At 41.2% G+C, this 20,283-nt stretch overlaps 1 non-coding gene across 1 annotated transcript in view; it reads right to left on the reverse strand.

Moving 5' to 3' along the window:
* Nucleotides 1-1,155: 1,155 nt before the first annotated feature.
* The window catches only part of LOC116285332 (uncharacterized), a 30,390-nt gene continuing 11,262 nt past the window's right edge, over nucleotides 1,156-20,283 (reverse strand). The window contains exon 3 of the transcript XR_012063901.1: nucleotides 1,156-1,405. This is a non-coding gene — a transcript (uncharacterized protein). The remainder of the gene's footprint in view (nucleotides 1,406-20,283) is intronic.

Raw genomic sequence — 20,283 nt, forward strand, 5'->3', positions numbered from 1 at the left:
TCCGTATGTCAAGAAAAAAACAAATAATTTTCAAACAAAATAAACTAGGAAAAACATTGGCTATATATGTGAAAAGGGATTGATGAACCTTCCTGTGTAAATAGACTTTGCAAATTGATGACAACCTCAATACAAATAGGAGTTAATTATAATGAACAACCTACAAAAGAAACAGTCATACTGATTAAGCACAAGCATTAGCCTGTGCACCTTCCAATGTGTAAAAATACAAAGAGAAATAAATCCACAACCCAAAAAGAAGAGAAAATGGACAGCATATGGGATTGAGTAGATACAGGAAATCATCAGGAAAAGCTACATCCTGGAATATACTATAAGGGGACCATCAAGAAAGTGGGACTCGGAGAGCAGAGAGACTCTGGGGTCAGAATCCAGATCACTGTGGAGCAAATTCAGAAGTAGGGTTCAACACAGACAGAATGTGCAAAAACAACAGCAACATGCATTCATTCTCCATCTTCAGCCCCATCTTCATCCAGAATAAAACCATGACAGGATGCATCTCTTCCCAGGCAAAAATAAACCAATAACAACAATAAAGTAATGTCTATTCTCTCCCTCATGTCCACAAAATGGCTGCTGTTGATCCAGGCATCACATCCTCATAAAGCAACATCCAGAGGTGGCAAGTGAACTCCTTCTCTCTTGTGACTATTTCTAAGAGTGAGGAATTTTTACTAGATGCCTGCCACCCTTTCTAGCCCCTCCACACACATCTCAACCAGCAAGATTTCTTTCTTATCTATTTGGTCTTATCACCACCCTGAACCAATCACTGGCAATAGGAATAAAAGCATCATTACAGCCTAAACTAGTCCATGTGTATCTGAATCATATGGGTGAAATGTAGAAACCGGGACAAAATCAGGACTCTTACAGACGGAAGAGTTGCCATTGTCCAGGCAAGCATCAGTGTCTGTCGTATCAAGGCTATTAATTTTGTGGAAATACCAGGCAACATCATCCCATCAAGAATTTATAACACTTGAGTTTACAACAGAAGTAATGTTTTATGGGACAGATTCTCATCACCCATTGCCCAACAGTGTTAATAATCACCATGTGACAGGGTTTTCAGTTTTATGACACCATCCCACCTCTACCTTAGGTATTTTATTTTTCGCTAATCCCCACTGTAGACTTTTCCCACCAGTCTACTTAGCACCAGAATACCCATCACATTTATTTTCCCATGACACACAACATACATCAGCCAAGGCCATCCTCCCCAGGGAATTCGGCAAAGCTGAGCTCCAGGAAGCCAGGCTGAATTGGTATATGAGATGAATTCCCTGGCCTTCTCCACACCAACACCATGACCATGGGTCACACTCAGCATGCCCATCACCAACTAATTTGGCAGCTCCAGGCTCCTTCAGAGGGTCTAAAAGACAGATTTGGAAAATTCAGGTAAACTAAAAACAAGAAAACACTTCTCTCAATTAATATGTTTCTGAGAAAAAAGATAAAGCTTTATGATAAACTACACACATAATTTTCTAGGAGAGAAATGAGCACTCACTCATCAAAACATGTTGATATTAATTACCTACCATTACTGCCAATGCCCAGCAATTAGTTACTCTTCACTTGCAGCCTCTCAGTCCCATACAGGTCTAAAGTTTTAATCACTGTAACCACTGAAATTTTACATTGGGAAAATGTTACGTCTGCCTGAGAGTTCCTGTAGACCAGTTTTTTGCCCCAAGGTTCCAGCAGACAACTCAACCAGCTGCAGCTTGGCCAAGCTCAATGGAAAGGTGGTATTTCTAGGGAGAGCCAATGTGTTGATGATGAAATAGGCATCATTAAGAAGAGGAAGTTTATTTGGGAAAAACCGGTCCAAGGTAGCAAGGCTCCTGCAGTCCCATGTCACCATCTCAGCCTATCGGGGTGGGCTGGGCTGGGGCTTGCAGGCCCTGGGGTGTGAGGGGAAGGTTTCTGAAATGAACAAGGGCCCAGTAGAGGAGAAAGGTTCCCCCACATCCCAGCCCCCTCCTGACAGCTGAAGCCCAGGACCACCCTGTACTCCCTAGCCACCACTTTTTCAGGTACAATTTCGTGGCACAATTATATCTTGTATATAAGACTGGTCGCCTTCACACATTTGGGATATTTAAAAATATTCTCATTTTTATCAAAAATACTGCCTTTTATGCACTATGTGGCAAAATCTGTAGTATTAGCAATTCTGGCAGAATTTCATCTGATCCTACCAACCACAAAATAAAGGCAAAACCCACAACTTCACAACTGAACACAAATATACCACAAGTTATTACCAGAAAAGGCCTACTTCTTTTATAATCAGGTCTATCTTTGATTCCATGGATCTCTTGAGACAGAGCATTTATTACTTGTCTTAATTAATTATTTAGAGGTCTATTTCCATGGCTGCCAGCTCTGTAAGTTTCCACAGTCTGACCTTAAGTAATAAGCACTCACGATTTTGGTTTCATGACCCCAGTTCTTTCACTGGAAGGCTGGGCAATTACCTCTCGCCATCAAATTCCCTATGTTTAAATTAGGGGTTGGACTAGCAACTCTTAGCATTCTCAGTCTCTGCTAACCAAAGAATTTATACAGTCCCCCAGCACTTTTTACATGATCCAGAATAATAATAGCATACGGGGATGGGGAGGGGAATAGCTCAGCGGTAGAGTGCATGCTTAGCATGCACAAGGTCCTGGGTTCAATCCCCACTACCTCCATCAAAAAAATAAAAATAAAAAAACCCCAAAAAACAATAGCACATATATTAAACAGTCTGTGCTAAACAGTTTATTAACTGACTCCCAAAACCATATCAAATAAGTAAAAGGTTGTGTTTTCCCAAAATGGCCACAACAATATTTTTGGTCCCCCATGTTGCTGAGAACCATGCCATCACTCATTGAGAGATGGGGTCTGTTTTCATTCCCCTTGACCTTGTGGGAGGGAGCACGTGTGACTGCCTCAATTATCAGAATATAGGAGAGGGAAAGGCATGACTTCCAAGGATAGGTGATACTCGATCTACCTGGCTTTTTCTCCCATGGGGTGCTCACCGTGGAATCCAGTTGCCAGGCTGTTCGGAGACCCAGGCCACGTGGGGAGGCCACATACAGGAGTTCCAACCACAGCACTCAGCAAAGATCTTAGCTGCCAGCCAGCATCAACCACCACTCATGGATGTAAACGTGACTGCAGATAACTCCAGTCCCCAGAATTCAAGCTCTCCCAGCTAATGCCAGTAGAGCAGAGACAAGCTATCTCTGCTAAGTGTCCCTCTCCAAATTGAAGATTCATGACCCAAATGAATAGCATCCTGTTATTAACCCACTACGTGTTGTGGTGGTTTGTTATGCAGTAATAACTAGAAAAAGGTTGTTAGTATTTCATCTTCATTTTACACGTCAGGAAACAACCAAAAAAAAAAAAAGACTACATAAATTGCCCAATATCATACAGCTTGAAGGCAGAATTTGAACCCAGGCAGACTGACACCCAGGTTGGGCTCTTAGGCAGTGTGCCGTATACTGACTTAATAAGGAATTACTGAAAGAATGGTTAGTCCCTGACTCACAGCCCTACTTATTCCCTGTGATATTTCACAGTACATCTCATCTGACCAAATTAATAGATTTTACATAATTTTAATATAATTATATGTATTTCCCCCCAAGAAATCAAGTTACCAAAGGCTAAGATGATTCATAACATTTTAGGGGAGGAAAAAAACAAAACTCTACATCAAAGAAGAGTTTTTCTTGGTCTCTTCCATTTATACTTCCCAAGAATATGAGAAATTGAATTTTTACTGCTTGGAGAAGCAATTTCTAAGGTGCCTGACGCAGTTCATTTATACCAAATCTATAAAACTCTCTCTGAGGAACATATTAAGACTATGAAGAACAGGGTCCTGCCAATGAAGAAAAGAGTTACGATGGGAGGAAACAGGGGTGGGACCTAGATTATACACTTTTTGTTTTAAAGTTTATAGCATAATCAGATATTTTGAAGCCAGATAAATGATTTGGTGACAAGTCTTACTTAAACATTTGTCTGAGTTACAATGCATGAGGAAAGTTTCATTTCACAACTGGTTAAAAATTATTTAATCATCCAGATCCTGCAAGTTGACATTGTAATGTGCAAAATAAGGAGCGTAAGAGAACCAGCCTAATCATTACTAACCATGGAAATGCTCAGATCCTCTCTCCCAGGAGAACTTGCTTTGACTGACCATACACTGCTGCATAATATACGTGAATTTCCTGCGGACCCAGTGAACACATTTGCTGAGAGCCTTTTGTGAGATTAAACAAAAAGTTTTAAATATCAAATCATGGCGCATTGTGGGGTTTTTTTTGGTGTGTGTGTATGTTGTACTGTATTTTGTAGCATTCTCAACTTCCGTATATTTTTTGTTTTCCAAATCATTGGTTCAAGATACTGACATTTTCTCCACATCCAAGAAGGACAGCCATCAGTGACATAAATGCCCAACAAAGGCAGCTGGCAACTCGACTGTGAGCCAAAATAGAAACGAGGGGCTGGTTTGGGTTCTATTCTAATTGGAATAAAATCATGTCCTTTCTTTTGACGGAGAAAACAGAGTCAAGACAGCAGGCAGTTGTTTTTCAGTCTCTGTACCCAAGCACGACAAGCCCCCCAAGGGCAGGGGTCACGTCTGTTTTGCAGGAGCCCAGGTCTAGAACATAAATGGTTAATTAATGTGAACCAAGCTCTGGGAATTCAGAGAAGCTTCAAGGAATTGCCTTCAACTAAGCCCTGGACCACACCAGCGGCGGTGGGCAGCAGCAGTAAGTGCCACTCAGGCACCTGGCACCTGGCAGCCTGGCCCAACCTTGGTATCATCCCCACCCCCGCCATCTGCTGCATGTGGTTAGAGACCTAGAAATGGAATTCCAGCCAGATAAGGGGGCAGGGGATGAATTCTGGGCTGTCTGGGATCTTTGCTTGCCCATCCTAGCCCTCTTCCTGGCACATGAAAGCAACAATCCAAGAAAGATGCTCGGAGCACTTGCCCTGGAGCCCACCCCACCCCACCCCACCTCCCCCACCTGCCTTGTTCATCCCGTACCTGCTCTCTGCTCCCTGCCCTACCTTCTCTGGCTGCCTAAGCCAGCTTTTTTCTTCCACAAACATTTTTTTCCCTCTTTTTCAGGAGTGGACATAGTTATTTATTTATTTTTAGAGGAGGTAGGGGATTGAACCAAGACCTTATGAATGTTAAGCATGCGCTCTACCACTTGAGCTATCTCCTCCCCCCACAAACATTTTTTTACCTTGTAGATTAGTTGCAATAGTGCTGCGGATTCGTATTGGAGACGACCCGGCCTGGCCTATGATGACCCCAGGAACCATCGTAAAAAGAAGGCCAAGCTCTTGGGGGCTGCCTGTCCTGTGTGAGCAGCTGTGCTCATGAGGATTCCCTTTCAAGGAAGCACTGCCTACAGGGACCCTGAGGTCCACGTTCCACCTCCAGGAGCGGTCAAGACCCACCACCTTGGAGAACCTGTCCACCCTTACCAGGACAAACTGACAGCAAAACGTAGTGAGCAAAACTGCCCAGATGAAGCACTGAGGGCTCCAACTACCGCAGAGTAAACAGTCCCTCCCCTCTAAGAGCAGGAAGTGGTGGTCTCTGGTGGAGTGACTGTGACATTGCGGAACACAGAGCAGAACCCACCACGGGAACAACTCTATGGAAAAAGAGAGAACCGGCCTTATGCGCACTACTCAGATGCTCTTTAGAGACAGTGCCTTCAATGTGAGAGGCGGTCCTGGGTACCACAAGATATGTAGCTGCATACCTAGCCACTAGGGGCTAGATGCCAGGAGCCGAGGCCAGCTACGTGGGCGTGTGACTGGTGCAGACAGCCAGAGCCCCACAACCAGGAGGATCCTGTGCTTGATCTAATGCTCTGCCGTTGCCATCTTGGAATTCTTTTTTTTTTTTCCCAAATACTTTAAAATTTTATTTATTTTGTTTGTTTGTTTTGTTTGAGGGGGAGTAATAGATTTTTGTTTATTTCTTTTTAAATGGAGGTACTGGGGATTGAACCCAGGACCTCATGCTTGCTAAGCATGCGTTCTACCACTGAGCTATATCCTCCTCCCCTTGGAATTCTTTTTAATCTTATCTTTGAACTTGAGTTTTGTAAGCGAAGTTCGATGGGATGATGGAACAGGGGTCTGCAGAGAGGAGATAAGGGCAGGTGTCACTTCTCACTGGCCCACACACATATGCATACAGCTTTAGTGACGCCCCATGAGCACAGAATTCCAGTGGCTCATGACGTGTGTGAGTTCAGTGATGCTCAAAGCAGGTACAAGGTGTGTTATGTCTACAGCTGAGTGAGGGGTGGGGGGAGGCCACACGTGCTGTTAGAACCATAGCTTCCTCAGAACACAGAAAGGAGGCAAAGACATTCTAAGAAACATGAACGACCAAGGGACCCTCTCATACTCTTTCTTGTTCTTGTTCCCCCGCCTTAGTCAGCAACCTGTGCTGAAAATAGTGGCACAGAAGGAAAGGGAAACATAGGATGATTTTCAGTTCCTTTTTTTCAGTCCTTCCTGCCCCATCAGTAAGCCTAGAGCAGAGCACGTTGGGAGAACAGGTGCACATCATGAAGTGAAATAAAAACAGTTCATTAAGTTTTGTGCAGAAATGTGTTACAGTCAGAAATATATATGCACATACACGCTACAAAATTCAAGTTGTATAATTTCATAGATTTGGCAGACAAGTTATATTTGTATTTAAATCTAGTAGTGCAGGAGGGGAGGGTATAGCTCAGTGGTAGAGTGTGTGCTTAGCATGCACGAGGTCCTGGGTTCAATTCCCAGTACTTCCATTAAAAAATAGTAATAAATAAATAAACTTAATTACCCCCCCAAAAAAAACCCTAGTTAAAACTAGTAGTGCATGGTTTGAAGATGAATGGTACAATTCATACTAATCATTTAAATTTTTAATTTTTCTTAGGAAGATATTAAATAGACAATTAAAAACAGCCTTACTAACTGAGGGGGGAGTGGGAGGAGAAGGAAGGGGGACCAAATAGGAAAGGTAAAAGCTTTCTGTTTTAGTATCTTTAGTGACATTTTGTCCTGCTTTTCAAACCAGGGGCCCCACATTTCTATCTTGCACTGTGCCCTGCAAATTCTGTAGCTGGCTCGACCAGTAACACCCCTCAGTCTGACAAGTAAAAATGTCTCCACGCCTTATCCTGTGCCCCCTTGGAGAAGGAGGAGAGGACAAAACTGCCCCGGGTTGAGAACCACAGCCCTAGACAGTAAAGCCTGCCGGTGCTAGTGTCTTCAGTTTGGGAGACTCCGTAGAATCCAAGTGCTGTGACAAAACACTAACATGTAAGACCCTGCCCTGAATGTTTGGTGCCTCCCAGATTTTTCCATTTCAGGACACTGTAACATAGAGAAGGGTGAGACATAGCTTTTTTTTTTGTATAAGAGAGAAGGGCAATCATAAAAGTGGTTGCAACACAGTGGACCCTGCAGACCACAGGTGGTTTCTCCAGCAAATCAATTTTAAGACATTTAAAATAATGACATAGAAACCAATTCCCTTAAAACATGCTCTGCAGCCATGAACCCCCTGGAAGGTCTTCATGTTCTTCCCAAAGTATACACAGTTCCACTCAGAGACCAGCTGAGATTTTAGGGTGTGTGGGTCTCGGGGAGGCAGCAAAACACAGCAATTCCCAAAGGCCAGGCCCCAGCGGGCACCTCAGCTAGCTCAGTGGCAGCAGTGGGCTTGTAAAAGGGTGTTACATGCTTAACGATACCATGGGACTTTTTTTCTTATAGATTCATGCAAGGTGAGCCTCTAGTTAAGGTTAAAAATTTTAAATAAAAATTATAACTCAAATTTTTGTTTGATGCAGACTCTTGAGTATATTCTAAAATAATTTCTCTATAAACCATTATTTTGACCCTACATGACAAAAGGGGTTATTATCACTACTCCATTACTAGGTAAACGGAGGTTCTGAAAGACTAAGTAACTTTCCCAAATCACAGGGTAGGTATGCAGAAAGTCCTGGTATTAAAGCCAACCTTCTGATTCCAAGCCATGCAGTGTTTTCTAAAGCCATGCTGCCTGTATATATCATACGTTAACTTTGAAAACACTTTAAAAATTTTTTTGAAGAAAAATCATTTTGAACAGTAAATATATATAATCACATTAATAGTATTATAACAAAAATTTTTTTTCACTCAGTTCAATCCCAGGATTCCCAAAACCAAGTGGGACACTCAGCATATTAAATAGCATTAAACATTTGTTTTCAGACTCATGCCCTGTACGTAATACTCTCTATATAATAAATATACTCTCTTATTTTTTCAAATGTAAATTGCTTCTAAGTTAAATTATAAAATGAAAATATATCTTAAGCCTGAGGGAAAACGCATTTGATAATATACTTATCTGGATTCTTCTGTATTTGAAATGTGAACTGTTATGCCCTTCCGAAATGTGAAACCGCGAAAAATGACCCTGTTTCCCCATTTGACCCAGACCACTGTGGGAACACCAAAAGCTACTTAGAACATCACTGCGGAGGATACAGAACTGACGTGGCTGGGTGGAATCCCTGGCATACATGTGAGTTCTGCCCTATTCCTTCTTCACTTGCAGCTCCACACCCATCTGAGAGTCATGCCCGTGAGCAAACCACTGGATAAGACGGATCTCATCCCAAAGTCCTCAGTGCAAATCCCTGGTTGCTGCCCCTCTAGGTCTTTATGCTCCGCACGGGAGAAGCTGCTAACCTGGCTTTGACTCCGAGCCTTACCAAGGTGGGACTTGTCCACCCATGGGTGTACGGCCCCTCCTGCTAACTGACATGTGACCCTGCTTTTCTGACTGCTGTGATCATTCAGTGATTAATTTCTCACCGGGAACAAGTGGGACAAGGCCACTCCCAGTATCTAACATCCTACAGTCCTACCAATGACCAGAAGAGGTGCCTTCCTTCCACCAGAGCAGGGCCTGGCTGAAAAGCCCCTACTGTGGGCAGCAGAGTTAGACTTTTCTCTTGCCTTTTACTTTAATGGGACGACTATGAAGGGAAAAGAAAGATGACCATTAACTCATTCGTTCATTCATTTATCCAGCACATACCAGCTTATACAGGCCTCAGTCTGAGAAGAGAAGACACATGAGGAACAGGAGTGAAGAGTCAGGCAAGCTGCCTGCCTGGTGCGCCTGCCCTTTGAAGTTAGATCACTGGTCCTCAGCCCAAATGCACAAGCAACCACCTGGAGAACCTCTTCTTGAACACTTCTGCTTCTGTGCACTTCTGTGTACTCAAGTCCTAGTGTCCACCCCCTAGGAGAGTGTCTGGCTCAGAGAAGACAGGCAGTGAAGGTTTGTCAAATAAATAAATGAAATTATCTAAAAGCATTACCCCCCCACTCAGCTATCTATGGCCTTTCTGACACCCCCAGCTCCCTTCCCACCAAGGCTGCTATCCCTCCTTCCCCCAGCCCAGGTTGCAAGTGACTCCCACTAAGAGCTCTGCTCTGGTGAAGGTGTTGGGAGGAGGAGAGGTCATACCTGTTCTTTTTCCTGAGCTCCATTCTCAAGACTGAGACCTCCACCCTACTAGCATTGCCCCGAAGGCACAAGAAAGATGGCATGATAAATGAAGCTTTCAAGGCTGTCCTTCTAAACAGAAGTTATTTTTAGAGCAAAGCAACCATTATGTATTGACTTGTACAGCATGGCCTGATTAAGTGGTGAAAAAGTCCACAATTTTTAAAGGAAAAGAATCATCTCTTCTGATGATTCAGATTGCAATTAAGCCCATAGAGAACTTCACTCTAAATTCCCTGGTTGGGGGTGATCAAAGTCTCATCTATGGTACTGCAATAAAGATACAATTTCATTTTTTATTCTCCCAAAAATGTAAAATTAAAATGGAAGGGCAAAAATAAGTACATAAGAGTGTTACAAATAAATTTCACAGAGAGAAAAATTAGCAACTTCTGTCAGACAACACAGATGTGGATTCTATAGAGGCCCCCCGTCTCTATACCAGACAGACCCATCATACGCGGTCTATGACAGGTGTCCAGAACAGAGACATTACATTCATAATCTGAATGTATTTCTTAAGTACCAGAAGCACGATTTCTCTCATTTTGGAGGGGGAAAAAGTCCACAATTTTTAAAGGAAAAGGAGAAGGAATTTCAGTTTTATCTACTAATTTCAGCAAGTAGATCATCTGTGACTATTTAGAACATGAAGTAGCACTTTAGCCACAAATTAAAGGAAGGCAGTTCCTAAGTTTGGCATTTCTTTATAAAAGTTGTGTTTTGCTTTTAAAAAAATGCATATGACATACCTAGCACATAGTAGGTCTTCTACAAATGTAATTCTTTTGCATCTTCTTGTATTCAAGTATTCTGACCAACAAATGTCTATGCTAAGAACTAAGATGCTAAATCTCAAAGATGCTGAGGAGGACTATTTAGTAAACGTTTTGGAAAGAGGTACAGAAAGCACATCACTTAGTCGCACAGCAAGTCAGGGAAACTTTTGAAGAAAAACTCCAACCCTTCTCCTAATCGCTAGCTAATGACTATGGAGTTGTTGCAACTAATAAACTTTACAGCTTTCTTTCTAAGATTTATGCAGGACCAAAGATCATGTTCAAAAAAAAGTATCTAAGGATATGTGCATGGCTATGACATAAGATCACAGAATGGGAACTTGGGTCTCCAGGGGAAAAAAAGGCATAGAGAATATGAAACATACCTCAAATCCCAAAGTACAAATGTACCCTAACTAAATAGTTAAATATTAAAATTATAATGCCCTATACTCTTATCAGAAAGTCATCGTTCAGCTTTCAAATTTAGAGATGATTAGAGTGATTCAGATCAGCAAGATGGCCATCTGCTTTCAAGCATGCAGCTGCAAGCCTTTAGACAGCAACTTTCTGCGATTTATAACTTATTCATCCGGGGATAAACTCCAACATCGGCTTTCTCATTAATTCAGCTTGACATAGCATTTTCTTTTAAAGTTTCATGACCTCTACCCAGGTAACACAGTGGATCAGGAAGTCAGGATTCTTCTACAGAAAGAATCAACTCTATAGCTCCCCAAGACAGAAATCATATACAAGCATTTGTATATAAAACACACCTTATTTGTTACTGCCTTTTAAAACAGTAACATCAGTCACAGCTACTGTTTAGCCCTCTGTGGGCCAGGCACTGCATCTTTATCTTCATTACCCCTCTGAAAATAGATACTATGATCTTCATTTAACAGATGAGCAAATCAGCAAGACTGGATGACTTAGCCAATGCCACTAAGTGTGGACCTGGCAGAGGGGAACTGTTTGTACCCAGGCCTGTCTGTCCCCAAACCCCAAGCTTCTGCAGCAACCAACTTTGCCTCATATTTGAGTAGTTACAGAATAACTGAAATAGTCTCATCAGCTTTATAGAGAAGGAGAGACTATGCTTAACCCAATGCCATTAATTCTCAACCCAAGAAGTGTTCTTCATGTGACACATAGTGAATATAAATGCTTTAAAAACTATAAAGCACTGTGGAAATTTGTTAGATCTGTTTATTCTCACGGTCAACTTTTGGCAGTTCTGACTGCCCACTGTTTCACTTTCCATCACCGACAGCAGCCCGAAGATAAACATTCCTGGAATTAGAAAAGGACAAAGCCCTTTTTGGTGTGGTTGAGAGAGTATGCTGTGTCCTCTAACTTGGAAGAAGAGGCACTCAATATACAGAGATTCTCTCCAAAGGAGACCAGTTTTATCTCTTTTCCTTTGTCTCTAACCCTAGTATACAAATTATTTGTTGCTTGCTATTTATTGTTGTATAGAAAATAAGTGTATCCAATGTCAAATCTTGGTTCTGAAACATAAAACTGGTCAGGCATTCTAAGCCTTACTTTTGTCATCTATAATAACGAGAATAATGATAACTTTGCTCTATGTCATTTTTTAAAATGATGTGTAGAAGACAACTGAATGGCATGAAAAGATATTGGTACATTGTGTAAACAATCATGTTCAAAAATAATGTGCATTCAGGACAGAGTTTTGTTTTAAAAAGTGGGAGAGATATAATTACAGAGACAAAGTCTGAGAAATTGTATATAAAATACTAACAGTTGTTACTGATGGATAATGTGGCTTTTATTTTCTTTTTGATTATCTATGCTTATTAAAATTTCTAAAACTGTAACAACAAAAATTTTCAAATGATGAAATATTGTTTAATTTTAAATGATAATGGGGAACTAGAAAATGCAGTAATTATAGAAGAAAGACATCTAGACAGTCAGTAGCTAACTTAAACCACCTTTAAACTCTATACATTTGATTAAAAAGCAAGTCCCAACAATATGGTGTCTACAAGAAACCCACATTGAATATAATGATAAAGATATTAAAAGTGAAAGGATGTAAAATGACTTACAGTCAACTCTCATTATTTACAGTAGTTATAGTCTATAAAGTCGCTGCAAACAGTGAGTTAGCAAATATGGAACCACTGGTCCCAAGGGAAATACAAGGATTAGGTTCCTGTGAGCTTCTGGTCACAATATTTTTTGTCAACTGATCAATACATAACTTTGTTTTACATATGTTTCTGTTTAAGGACACCCTATTTAATATAAGCTGCTGCTTTGTTAACATCGACCTCACAACCAACAGCACTATAACTCATGCCTGAATGGCAATTAGCTAACAATTTCCTCTTCCGTAAGGCACAGCACATCCTTCTTGTACTTAGGACCTTAGACAACACCTTAGCCCTGCACTTGAGGGCCACATTAAAGAGGGGAAATCACCAACAAAAAGCACAAATGTGTAAAAAGCTAAATAGACCACAAAAAGCACATCTGTTTACAGTATGAGAGCTAAAACAAGGCAAAGCATTGCCTTATTCAACCTCAGCTGGGAACATGCACGTGAGGCAACTCAAAATTTGTCACTCTATACACGTCTTTGAATGACAGAGGAAGTCTGCATGTACTGATTTTAATTAATCTATTCTGCAAATAGATTTTAGTGAATAGGAAAACTAACAAATATGGAATCCATGAATAATGAGAATTAATTGTACCATGCAAACACTAATGAAAGGAAAGGTGCTGTGGCTGTATTATTATCAGTCAAAATAGACATCAGAGCAAGAAAAAATACCAGAGATAAAGAAGGCCACACTATTTAATGATAAAAGAGGCAAATCACCAAGAAAATACAACAATCTTAAGTGTGTATACACCAAATAACAGAGCAGCGAAATACATGAAGCAAAAAGTAATAAACCAAAAGGGGAAAAATCCAGTTTTTGCTAGAGGCTTTATCTCTCCTCTCTTAGTAATCAATAGGCCAGGTAGGCTGGACATCAGCTAGAATATAGAAGAATGAACATCATCAACCACCTGTATCAAAATGACATTTATAAAGCTTTCTACCTAAAAAGAGCAGATACACGTTCTTTTTAAGTGCTCATGAGACATTCAGCAAGACAGACCATACTTTGTCTCAAAAATAAACCTTCCCTAATTTAATACAATTGAAACCATAGAAAGCTTATTTTTCAGACCATAATGGAATTAAACTGGATTAAATAAAATAACAGAAAGACATGTAAGGAATCTTCATATCATTGGAAACTAAGCATACTTCTAAATAACTCATGGGACAAAGAGGAGGTATCAAAGAAAGTTAGAAAATACTTTGAACTAAATAAAAATACAACATTAAAATTTGTAAGATAGTCTAAAGTAATGCTTAGATGGAAATGTATAGTGTTAGATACTTATATTAGGAAAAAAAAAAGATCCCAAATAAACAATACGTTTCATTTTAAGTCTGGAAAAAGAGGAGCAAAGTAAAAGCAAGTAGTAAGAAGGGAACGATAAAGCGCAGAAATCAATGACACTGGAAACAGGAAAATCAATGAAACAAAAAGATGTTTCTTTGAAAAGATTTTTAAAAATTAACAAACAAACCTATAGCCAATCTGTCAAAGAAAAATAAATAAAACACATAAATTTCCACTATCAGGAACAAAAGGGAGCTAAGAATATAGACCCCACAAAGATTAAGCAGATAATAAGAGAACATTACAGAGAAATGTATTCATATAAATTCAAGCGATTAAATGAAATTGCCTCACTCATTAAAAGCTACCAAAACTCAGCCAAGATAAACAGAATGGTCCTATACTTCTTTAAAAAATTTAATTCATGGTTAAAAGAGCTCCCTACAAAGAAAACTCTAGGCCCAGTGAAACCAATGGTTTCATAGATGAATTCTACCAAACTTTAAAGAAGAAATGATACTATTCTACACCATCTCTGCCAGAAAATCAAAGAGGAGGGATCATTTCCCATCTCATTTATGAAGACAGCATTATACTGATACCAAAACCAGACAAAAATAGTGTATGGAAAGCCAACTATAGACCAACATTTCTCATGAACTTTGACAAAAAAATCCTCAACAAAATATTAATGAGTTGAATCTTTCAGCATATGGAAAGAATAATAATACCATGACCAAATGAGTGTAGGTGAGTGTAAGGAATGTAATCTCAGGAATGTGAGGCTGGTTCACTGTTTGAAAATCAGTCAATGCAATCTACCATATTAACAGTCTAAACAAGAAAATCCAGCCGGTCATATCATTACAAGCAGAAGAAATATTTAACGATATACAACATCTTGATGATAAAAATGCACAGCAAACTGGGAATAGAAAGGAACTTCCTCAACCTGAAAGAGTATCTACAGAAACGTCACACTTCCTAGTCAAAGACTGCCTGTTATCCTCTAAGACCAGAGGAAAGAAGGCAAGAATGGTGACTCTCCTTACTCCCGTTTAACATAGTAAAAGAAGCCTTAGCCAGTGCAAAAAGGTATAAAACTGGGAGAAAAAATTAATAAATAAATAAAATGGTCTCTATTTGCAGACAACATGACTGCCCACATCAAAACAAATTTACAAAATAGCTCCTCTAATGAAAGAGTTAAGTAAGATCACAGGAAATAAAGTCAACATGCAAAAATCGATCCCATTTCTACACTAGCAATGAATGTTTGGAAACTGAATTGTTTTTAAATGCCATTTAAATGCTCCCTCCAAAAGAAATACTTAGGTATAAGTCTATCAAAACATTTGCAAAATCTGAAAACTACTTAATATTCATGGAAGAAATCAAAGAAGATCTAAATAAATAAAGAGACATCGTGTTCATGGATTGGAGACACGACATGACTGGGATACTAATTCTCTACAAACTGGTCTATAGAGTTCACAAAATTCCAATCAAAATATCAGCAGAGTTTAATGTAGGTATAGGCAAGCTGATTCTAAAATTTATATGGAAAGGCAAAGGAACTACAATAATCAAAGCCATTTTGGAAGAAAAGATACATCAAAGGACTTCCACTACTTGAGTTTAAGACTTACTGTAAAGCTATAGTAATCGACATGTGTGGTGTCATTGGAAGGATAAGATGAATAAAATAGAATAAAGAGTCCAAAAATAGGCCCACACAAATAGAGCCAATTAATTTTAACAAGTTACAAAGGTAATTCAATGGAGAAATGGAGTCTCTCCAAAAAATGGTATTAGAACAATTGGATATTCAGGTGCAAAAAAATTAAACTTGACCTGTAATTCACACCATATCCTAAAATCAACTCATTATGGACTAAATGCTTGTTGTATATACATTTCTTAAAATAATAAATTAGTAAAGTTAAAAAAAAACTTTATGCCAACAGAAGAGAATTTGAGTTGGCAGACTATAAACTTTACAGTTAAGACAGTCTGCTATATAATTTATTTATTCATGGATCTCTCAGGAACTGGTAAGAGGTTTATATAAATAAATAAAAGCTGTAACTGTCTTACAGTAAATATTTTCTTAAATACTTTTGATAGCTCTCTCTAGAACTATTTTTGCTAAATGTTTCTCACACTAATTTTAGAAGTCAAGGAACTGGCTGTCTACTCAAAATTATACCATTTTTATTACCCCTTGAAATTCTTATCATACTTTGACTAATTCATTTGCAAGAGAATGACCTTTTTATGGACAATACATTTTACTTGAAGGCAACCCAAATAAAGTTAAGTATATATTTGGTTCACCGGCAGAGAAGCTCAATAATCCCTGAAGTATGTGTTAATCACTGAGGACTGTCCCAGAGATAAGGAAACTTGTGTCCTCACTTTCCACCTCCAGACTCTATCCTTTGATAGCTCTTCCTCAAGGGAGGAGGGGTTGCTAACCTGATTGTTCAGTGTCTTGAATTCTTTGGGTAAAACAATGGCATGAAAAGACGTTTGAGTTTGTGAGCATCTTCTTTCTCATCCTGGGGCAGGACAGGAAATGTCCTGGCATTCTCTTGGGTGCTTTCTCACTTCCAACAACAATGTTCCAACAGTGATCTTCTTTCTTCTACTTTGACTCCATCCACAAATTGGTAAGAATGCCTTGACAGTCCCCACACAAAACCAACAGCATCATATGGGAAGTCCAGACATCTCTTCCCAGAGCTTTTTTCTTTTCTCTCAAGTGGAAGCTTTGCTATAGTCACAGACCAAGTAGCCTGTTTAATAGCATGCACAGGAGTGAAAACATTTTTTCACATGTTCGTGTCACTGTCTTCCCTCTAGCACTGGTGGTATGCTTCTAAATCTTCGCAAACTGATCTACAAAGAAGGATTTTACCTTCAGTTTGGGAGTAAGAAAACAGGAGGAACAAATCAGATATTTAGGAAAAGCCAAGGGTATGACTTTGGCCTTTTTTGTTGGCTTTTGCCCACAGCTTGGTTTCACCTATGTTTAGGGATATTTGGTATTTACAGAGAAATTAAACATATCTGTAATATATATATTTATTTCTCATTTAAATGTTGTTAATTTTGTGTAATTCCTATAGAGGGAAGAGAAATGAGTGATCGCCTTCAGGTAACTGAATTATTAAATAAGTAGTAGCCATGGCCCTTATCTTGAAGGGATTTAAAACTGGTAAGCCAAAACCAAAACCCTGTTAAGTTACAAAGGCTATGAATAGTATAAGAAGGAGGAAAAGTGTACAACTGAATTGTCTACCTTATGGGAACTGAAAAACCACCCAAAGATCTGCCCAACCCAAGCCCTGTTCCTTACAATCTGTAGATAAATTGAAACAAGAGAATGCAAGAATATTTTATACTATATGACAAGAGTGAATTGCAACTAGAGGTAAATAAAGTTACTTCTCCTTCGTTCCAGTGTACTTCTGGACTGGAACTTGCTTCATGAATCTCTGTCACCTTTCACCTTGCTTTTAAAGGTAAGCAAAGAGGCAGCAGGCCCTTTAGAGGCAGGTCAATCCGTACAGGCAAGGCCAGAACCAGAATTCAGGGTTCTTGTCTCCTTTTGCTGAAATCCACAAAGCTACAAGGGGTTTTGAGGGCATAGTACCCACTGACCCAATTTTATGACCAGCTTATTGTTAATTTGTTATTATACTCATCTTGAATTATCCAGCACTCTTTGTTAATTTTGGAATAATCACAGCACTTGCCTCTGCTCCCTCCCTTCCCGAGTGTCAGACTGGCTTGGAGAAAGGGGTTGGGGAGTATTTCCCTTGACTTAGTACAAAAATATCTGGATCCCCAGATTATACAGATTTAGAAGAGCAAGAGTCCTAGAAATGAGGTTGTAATGCTGAAAATCTGGCAAAGTTAAAACACAATTCATTGCTCTGATTTTCTTTCAGAATAATTTCACTAATGAGTTAGAAGACTTACGATCAGTAGACGAAAAGGTAATTGATGCAATATTTCTAGCACCCCGTTCTTATTGCCCTAAAATGCTTATGACTTTTCAAGAGAAACTCAAAATTGAGGAAATGATCCAAAAAGTGTTTCCCCACAGGTTTCTGTACATATCCAATTCAGGTCAATTTATGCCATCTCTAACAGTTATGAAGAGATGGAACTAATATAAAACTTGGTGGGGGGGATGGAAAACTAAAGCCCTATCCAGATAGTAGGCTGCTTAAGCCAAGTCAGTCCACTCCAGAAATTCCGCACTGCTCATCACACAACCTTTCACCCACAAGCATGCTTCTAGAAAATACCCAGTTAACATCACCCAGCCATCCTAACTGGACAACATCAGCCCATCCCCCACCCCAGAAGTATGAGAACAGTTGCCTTTGGCTACATCTGACCTTGGACCAAAAGGCAGCTATCCCTGAAACCTGTAAGGCATTTTGTCAGGAAGACAGGCTCTGAGGTCCAGGAAAAAGAGAATCTGAAGTCCAAAAACTCCTGCTGAGGCTGGTGAGATTATCTGTAACCAGCCTACTGGGGTAGGTGGTAAAATAAAGATGATGTTGCTTACCTCGGATCGTAACTAGAAGGTCAAATGAGATAAATGGCATGAAAATGCTTTATAAAGTGTGAAGTAGTTTATAAATGCAAAAGAGAGCTGGTGCTTCCCAACTTTACAGATCCTATGTTGATTGAACGTCCTTCCCGGTGCAGAGCGATGTCTCCCCTTGAGTTATTTGGGATGGGCAGCAGAAGGGCTTGCTTTCCTCTGAGGCATTCCTCTGAGTCACTGCCTGTGGTGAGTGTCAGAACTGACAGAAACTCATTCTGGCCTCCTCAGCTAGCATGCTGATTGGGAGGCTGGAGGGGGCAGGGGGCGGGGTGAGGCTTCCTTTTCTCAAGTGTTGCTGTTTGAATTCAGTGAAGCCCAGACTCAATTTTTACCTTTTTGAAATGCATCATATCTTTCCTCCCCAACTATCTGAGGCCCATGGCCACACAGCAAATACAAAACGACCTTTCAGGTTAAAGAATCAGAACACAGTTAAAGTATTCCAGGCCCCTCTACTCTTTTCCTTACTCCCATTTTTACCACAGCAGTCTTTAATGAGAACAGAGCCTGTAATTTAAGGGGGAGGAGAGAGACTTTGATTCTACCCTAAAGAGAGCTTCCCACCTTAACAATGACCACGCGTTAGCCGCCGCCCTCTAACTAGCCTGACCGCGCCTGAAACACACACCCATTTCCGGGCTGGGAGACTGTGGGGTTCACGCCAATACATACACGCACATGCCCGCGCGCCGCTCAACTGCAGCAAATCTGACTATTCGCCAACTTGTAGCCACAGAGAACAGCAAAAGGACTAAAGTCCTTCACCGCCAGTTCCAAAAAGGCACTGCAACCACCAGCAGCGCCGCAGTTAACAGCCTCTGTACTGCAGCCTCCGGCAGCTGGAGTCACACGTCTAACTCCTTGAGGAGTATCGCTCTTCTGCCCTTCATCCCACTCCCCGGGCTTTATCCTCTTCTCTCCTCAGGAGGTCGCGAGGAACCAGGTCTCCGTGCCACTTCTACAGAAGAGGAAGTGGCACTGAGGAAGGTTCCTACCGAAGTAGCCCGAAACCCGCTCCTCTTTGCCCCATCTCTCCCCACTCCCGCTAAAGTAGGCGCCTGTGCCGCTGACGAACGTCCCAGTTCTCAAGGGCCCTGAGTCCAACGGGACATGGAGGAGCTAGGCGGGAAGCGGCGAGACAACAGCTGAGATGGTTAGGACAGGTGGGGCGGGACTGAGGAGAGGGACACTCTCTTGCCGACCCCGCTCACAGACAGTAACTCCAAAACGCTCAGGTGGGCAGTATAGGAAAGGCCCCTTCTCCCTGTTCTCTCCCTTCCCTTCCCCGCTCCCCTCCTGGACACCTGGTGAAAGAGAAAGGTGCAGGTGTACCTGGAGCGAACACCATGTTTTCTCCAACCGCTGCGCCCCAAGGTAGGAGAGACAGACAGACGGACGGACGGACGAAGGGTGGGCAGAAGGCCAGGACTTGGGGTCCGCGCTGGGGGCGCGCCAGCTGTGGGTCGGGACCGTCAGCACCTCGGACAGCTCCCAGCAGCGCGATCCCGGGGCCGCGGCTCCCGCAGCGGCGCGCTCCGCCTCCACAATGCACTGCTCTGCCGGCGGCCACCCGGCGGCGGGAGGAGGAGAGCGAATGCCTGCTCAGTCCATCCCTCATTCCCGCGCCAGCTCAGTGTACACTGCTGCTTGGGGAGCAAAACCCTTCTACCGCTTCCACGGAGAAGGAAGGACGGAAGAGGAAGAGAGAAAAGGTAATTGCCCGGCTTCCCGGCAGGGGGACAGTTAATTGCTTCTAATTACCTGCTGTCTCTCGCCCCCGTG

This window comes from Vicugna pacos, chromosome 24, assembly GCF_048564905.1.
Source record: "Vicugna pacos chromosome 24, VicPac4, whole genome shotgun sequence".
NCBI classification, from domain to species: domain Eukaryota; kingdom Metazoa; phylum Chordata; class Mammalia; order Artiodactyla; family Camelidae; genus Vicugna; species Vicugna pacos.